This window comes from Camelus ferus, chromosome 27 (genome assembly GCF_009834535.1).
Source record: "Camelus ferus isolate YT-003-E chromosome 27, BCGSAC_Cfer_1.0, whole genome shotgun sequence".
NCBI lineage: Eukaryota > Metazoa > Chordata > Mammalia > Artiodactyla > Camelidae > Camelus > Camelus ferus.
Genome location: NC_045722.1, coordinates 23313075 through 23319150, shown reverse-complemented (window position 1 = coordinate 23319150; position 6076 = coordinate 23313075).

Here is a 6076-nt window from a genome sequence, read left to right as displayed (position 1 = left end):
GTCCAGCAAGGCGGCCCTTGGGAGAGCACACAGGCGTGGACTCTACTTAGGAGAGAGAAGGACGACTCAGCGACTCTGGGCTTCCCCCAAGACACGCTGTTCGGTGACTGATGGCAGCAGATGCAGGTGACTTCAAGAGCAAAGAGGAAAGGGGGTGGGAAGGGATAAATTGGGAATTCGAGATTTGCAGATTCTAACCACTGTATATAAAACAGGTAAACAAGATTCTGTATAGCACAGGGAACTATATTAAATATCTTGTAGTATCCTATGATGAAAAAGAATATGAAAAGGAATATATGTACATATATGTATGACTGAAACATTATGCTGTACACCAGAAATTGACACACATTGTAAACTGACTATACTTCAATAAAATTTTTTTTAAAAAAAGCAAAGGAATAATAAAATGTAGTCAGGTAATCATGGGGCCGTGAGTTTGGTTATTTCTTACTTTTGTTTCTAATGTAGTTTAATTGAGTTTTTGTAATAGAGTTTGTTTTATTTGTTTCAATAGTTTAATTTAATATAGCAAGGTTATGATTTTAAATAATGGCTATGTCTAACAAAAGAGAAATGACTGCCCTTGGGCACGGATACCAGCTGGTTCCAGCATCCCTGTGAGTGACCCAGATGGAAGTTTTCTCAGCACAAGGGCACCTGTCTGTGGTCCTTTACCACTGCCTGCAGGAGTGGCCAGTGTGGAGCCAGCTGGCGCTCTCTAAAGCCGCTGGAAAGCCATAAAGCCCCCATTTCAGGGCTTTCTGTGTGCCTTGAGCCAACTGGAACCCTTAACCTCCACTCCCCGCTACAGGACCCTCCGCATATCTGCCTTTCTGCAAGATAAAAACATCTTCCCTTGACGTGCGTTTACCCTAACAAAACTGTTCCCCAGGAATCTGCACATCCTGCCTATATCAGAGTTGTAAATCCCATTACTCAGAAAAGCCCCTGACAGATCTTACAACCAATCAGGTACCTGTGCACTAATTAATCATGCAGCCCCCTCCCCAAATAAAAGACCCTGCATGTTCCCCTCAGTGCTCACACAGGCACCTCTCATCTGTGTGGCCTGCTGTTGCCTGTAGCAGCGTATCTGTTAAACTTACCCTTTATTCTTAACTCCTCCTGGTCTTTGGTAAATTCTTTTACTGCCTACGCAGTGGCCTGCCATGTGTCCCCAAAAACAAGCCCTGTGTGATACTCCATAAATATGTCTCGAATGAATGCTTGAATAAATGAGCAAACCAGAGAGAAAAGGGACATGAACAAATATGTATTGAGTGCCTATCTGGTACCAGGAAATGTCCTCGGTGCTGAAGACATGGCCGTGAACAGGATGAGGAATAGGGGAAAAATCCTGCCTCCATGCAGAATACATTCTGATGGACCAAGACAGAGAAAAAACAAATATACATAAATTATGTAGAAAGATTAAAAGACAAGAACTGATAAAATAAAATTCATATTTTTGGCAAGATGAGAAAAATATTAATATACAATTTTTCTTTGCCCATTTGGCTACCCTCCCCACCTTTAGTGTGTGTCGTGCATCTGCATTAACCTGACCTCTTTAGGAGAGAACATTCCTTCTTATCTCATCAACGGCCACCACTCCTTAGGAGATAAAATTCATCTTGTAAGGGGCCATGGTGACTCATGACACACTACTCACTTTGTATGGGCAGCTCTGCACTGTGTAAACTGTCAATTCTTGTGTAAAATGTCTTATAATGTGCAGTGCTCTGTCTCAAAAACGTATATAACTGTGGTTTGACCTTTAAAGGCAGAACAGTTCTCGGAGCTTTCTGAGAGGCTGTTCCTGGTTAAAATCCTCCATTTGGCTCAAATAAAATTTTCTCTTTCTTTCTTAGACTGACTGATTAATTTTTTTGTCGACAGTACTTTGAAGAGAAATAAGGCAGAAACATCATGGTGGGGGCAGGGAGGGGGATTACAGTTTGAAAGAGCGGTCAGGAAAGATCTCACTGAGAAGGTAACATCTTGAAGCCGACTTGAAGGGGGACAGGCAGTAGGTATCCCAGAGAAGAGGACTCTGGGCAGAACAAACAGCCTCGGGGAGTGTAACAGTGAGTAGAAACTTGCCTTGCAAGTCTAGGGAGACCCTGAGGGCCAGGAAGACTGGAGCAGAAGTGGAGAGAAGTAACAAAGGGCAGGTCTTGGTGGGCAGTGGTAACAATCTCTTTCTGTAAAGGGCCGGGGAGTAAATATCTTGGGCTCTGTGGGCCGAAGATCTTGGGTCACGCTCTGCACTGTGCACTGTGAAAGCAACCACAGGCAGTGCGTACCAAATGGGTGTGTCTGTGTGTCGATGAAACTTTATTTACAAATAGAGTCAGCTGACCAGGTCTGGCCTCTGGCTACAGTCTGCTGGCACCTGATATTAAGGCCTTGCATGTCATTATATGGATTTTAGTATCTGCTTGGAGTGTGTTCAGCATAGACATGGTGGGGTGGGGTAGGCAGGGTAAATAGAAGGCCAGTGAAGTAATCTAAAGATCATGACGCCTGGGGTCAGAGTATGAGCACTGTAGCTGATAAAAAGTGGTTAGATTCTCGATGTATTTAGGAGGTATAACTGATAAGTAGATAAGTGGGGGCACCCGGCAGATAAGGTGGAGGTGAGGGAGGGTGTTCTGGAAGATGGTGATATGCCCGCCTTCAGCATAAAGGGGCTTTACTTCCTCTAAATGAGTGCCAGCTAGAAACTGGTTAGAACCCATCAGCCACAACTGCGAGGTAATGACAAGGACTTCACCAAACATGACCTAATGCTCATTGTAATATAATTAGCACTGCAGTTTAGGCATCCCCTGGGTTTTTCTGTGTGCATCATGGGTAAGGACCTGTGCAAAAGGGGACGCATGACTAAGCACTCTAGGGACAAGAGCCGTCAATCAATCAAGAGACCACCTCTAAGCAAGGGCATAAGAGAAGGGGCAAGCAAAGACCATTACTACCCTCCCCTGGACCAGCCCACCGCCTGTTCTTGGAGGTGTACGTTCTCTTTGCTAAATAAATCATTTAAAATCTTTCACGACGCAATGCTTCATCTCTCATCTGAATTCTTATCTTTCAGGTACGACAAGAACGGGGGTAAGGGATATGTGAGGATGGGGTGTCGGATGCAGGTAGAAGGGAAGTAAGACGGGGACTGAGAGCAGCCACAGACCCAGCAACCTGGAGGGCGTTGGAACCTGACAAGGGAAATGGTGGACTGACTGCAGAGGGTTCAAGGAAAATGGGGAGATAGGAATTGGAGATAATGGGGGGACCCACTCAGAACCCCAGCATTGGTGTGAAGGTTATTTTAAGCTGAAGACATTTGGGATTTGACAGGTGCAGAAAGAAGTCTTCTCAGGGTTTCCCTGACCTGCCTAAAGGCAGAAACTCCTGGGAAATGAGGCTGCCATTCACTCCCTCCTAGGGCAGCTTTATTACCAGGAAGGAGAACAAGAGTAAACCTCCTATAAATTCTCTCTCCACAGGAATTTTAAGGCTGTGAAGATGGAAGGACTCCACACATCTGAACTTGCAGCCATTATCACAAACATTCTTATCTCCCATTGGTTCCTCTAGAAACCCATCTGCTTTTCCCAAACATTTTCTACCCCTTCTTTCCCCTGCTAAGTTAGGTATATAAATCTCTAACTTTTTTTTAAAGCATGATATGAGCAAAATTTTTATTAGTGAAGTTAAAAAAAGTAGTGGAAGATAGTACACTCTGGAGAATTGGGAGCAGGCCAACCCAAGAGAGGAGAAACGGCCTACAAATCTCTAACTTTAACCATTTACCAAGCTACTTCTTCTGCAAACTACAATGTGTATACCAACAATGTCTCCTGTTGACCTGTCTTTTGTCAGTTTAATTCACAGGCCCCTAAGTACTAAACCTAAGAGGGTGGAGGAAAAGTTTTTCCTCCCCAACAACAGAAAGTACAGACGACTCTTTCAAGAGCTTTTGTATTGAAGGAGAGCTGAGAGGAAGGGCAGAACGAAAAGAGGCTGTTTATTTAAAGTGAAAAAAAAGTTTATATGCTGAGAGAAACGATCAGGTAGAGTGAACATTTTAGGAAGCAGGAGACAGAAAGGAGACTTGCTGGAGGAATGATCTTAGGTAGATGCGGGGATGGAATACAGTTCACAGGTGAAGGGGGTGGCCTTCATTAAGATCTCACCCATAGGAACAGGAGGTGAGGCAGAGTTTGGGCACCAGTGCTGGTAGATGGGCAGATTCAGAGGTGGGAACGTGAGGCAGTCCTCTGATGGCTTCTGTTTTTTCACTGAACAGGAAGCTAAGTCATCTACTGACAGTCAAGATGGAGCAGCGTGTGCAGAGATTTTAGGAAAGGGGAAAAACTAAAAAGTGGTCATCCATCCAGGACAGTGGGAGAGTGAAGGAGCAAAGTAAAGAGAGAATGACTGTCAGCAGCACCGAGGACCTGCCTGAAGTGAGGGACCAGGAACTGAAACAAAATTCAGCAACAGAGTTGCACGTGGGTCTCCAATTGCGTTTAGCCAGGCAGGTGCAGACAGGGAGAAGGGACACAGGTAGATTTGATCACAGTCGGGGTTTTTGGCCAAGCAAGTAGGAAGAAGCAAGAGGAAAACAAGGGAGTGGAGTGGTAATGCAAATAAATAAATGGCAGCTAAGGATGGAGGGTCAACATGCAGGCGATGGTGGATAAGGGACAGTGAACAGAAGGTAGGGTCAGCAGACCAGATGTCCCTGCTGGGTTAAAGGATCACTCAAGTGGGACTTGAGGGGGAGGGAGCCAGTGGGATAGGAGGTGACGTTCGGAGAGCAGGATGATTGGAATAAGATAGCAGAGGGCGTGAAGTTATGGGAGATGACAATAAACTACTGCTGTAAGATCACACACGTCTGGCTGAAATGCGGCACAGAGCAAGCTCCCTGAACAGTCAGGAATTCGAGAAGCCAGTGCAGGCGAAAGACCAGGCACATGTCTATTGAAACCATTGAGAAGACAGGACTAGTTTAGAGACTGTGCACAGAGCTGAAAATCCTCCAGGAAGCAAAAGAGGTGATGGTGGGGTGGGAGGACAGGGAGGGTGACTGATAGATGACTGTAACAAAAGGGAGGTCAGGATGTGACCCAGTGACTTGAGATTCAAAGACGGGAGTGGAGGTGGGTAGGGTATAGCTCAGTGGTAGAACGTGTGCTTAGTACTCATGGGGTCCTGGGGTCAATCCCCAGTGCCTCTCTTAAAATAAGTAAATAAACCTAATTACCTCCCCTCTCCAAAAAAAACCAAAAAAACAAAACAAAACAAAGATGGGAGTAGAGGAGTTTGGGGAGGCAGAGGGAAAGAGAGGTCTGGAAGTGCAGCGAGAAGCAAGGGCACCTAATCTGTCCACCTCCAGGCCAAGTGAAGGCTGGGGAGAAAAGCAAAACAGAAAACCACCATTTGAAAAAGCTGCTGAAGAAGCTGTGTCCTTAAATTTCATAATATACAAGCAGCTCATGCAAGTCAGTAATTTAAAAAAACAAACAATCCAATCCAAAAACAGGAAGACCTACACTAATATTTCTGCAAAGAAGACATCCAGATGGTCAACAGGCACATGCAAAGAGGCTCAACATCACTAATTATCAGAGAAATACAAATAAAAACCACAGTGAAGTGCCACCTCACACCCGTCAGAATGGCCGTCATTAAAGTCTACAAATATTAAATGCTGGAAAGGGTGTGGAGAAGAGGGAACCCTCCTACACCGTGGGTGGGTTGAGTGTAAATTGGTGCAGCCGCTACGGAGAACAGTACGCAAGTTCCGTAAGAAACTGAACATAGACTTACCATTATTACTACTAGTAGCAACAGCAGCAGTGAGCACACCTAGTACCTGGATCTTTGCTTCAAAATACCATTCTCCACCCAGAGGAGTCAGGATTCCTTGGAAAGATGGTCAAATCCAGGGAAAGTACAGGATAAAGCCCGGGACTTTTTGTAGCACCACAAAATAAGGAATTGCTCAAAGAATGATGGGACTACTCAGCCATAAAAAGAATAAATTAATGCCATCTGCAGC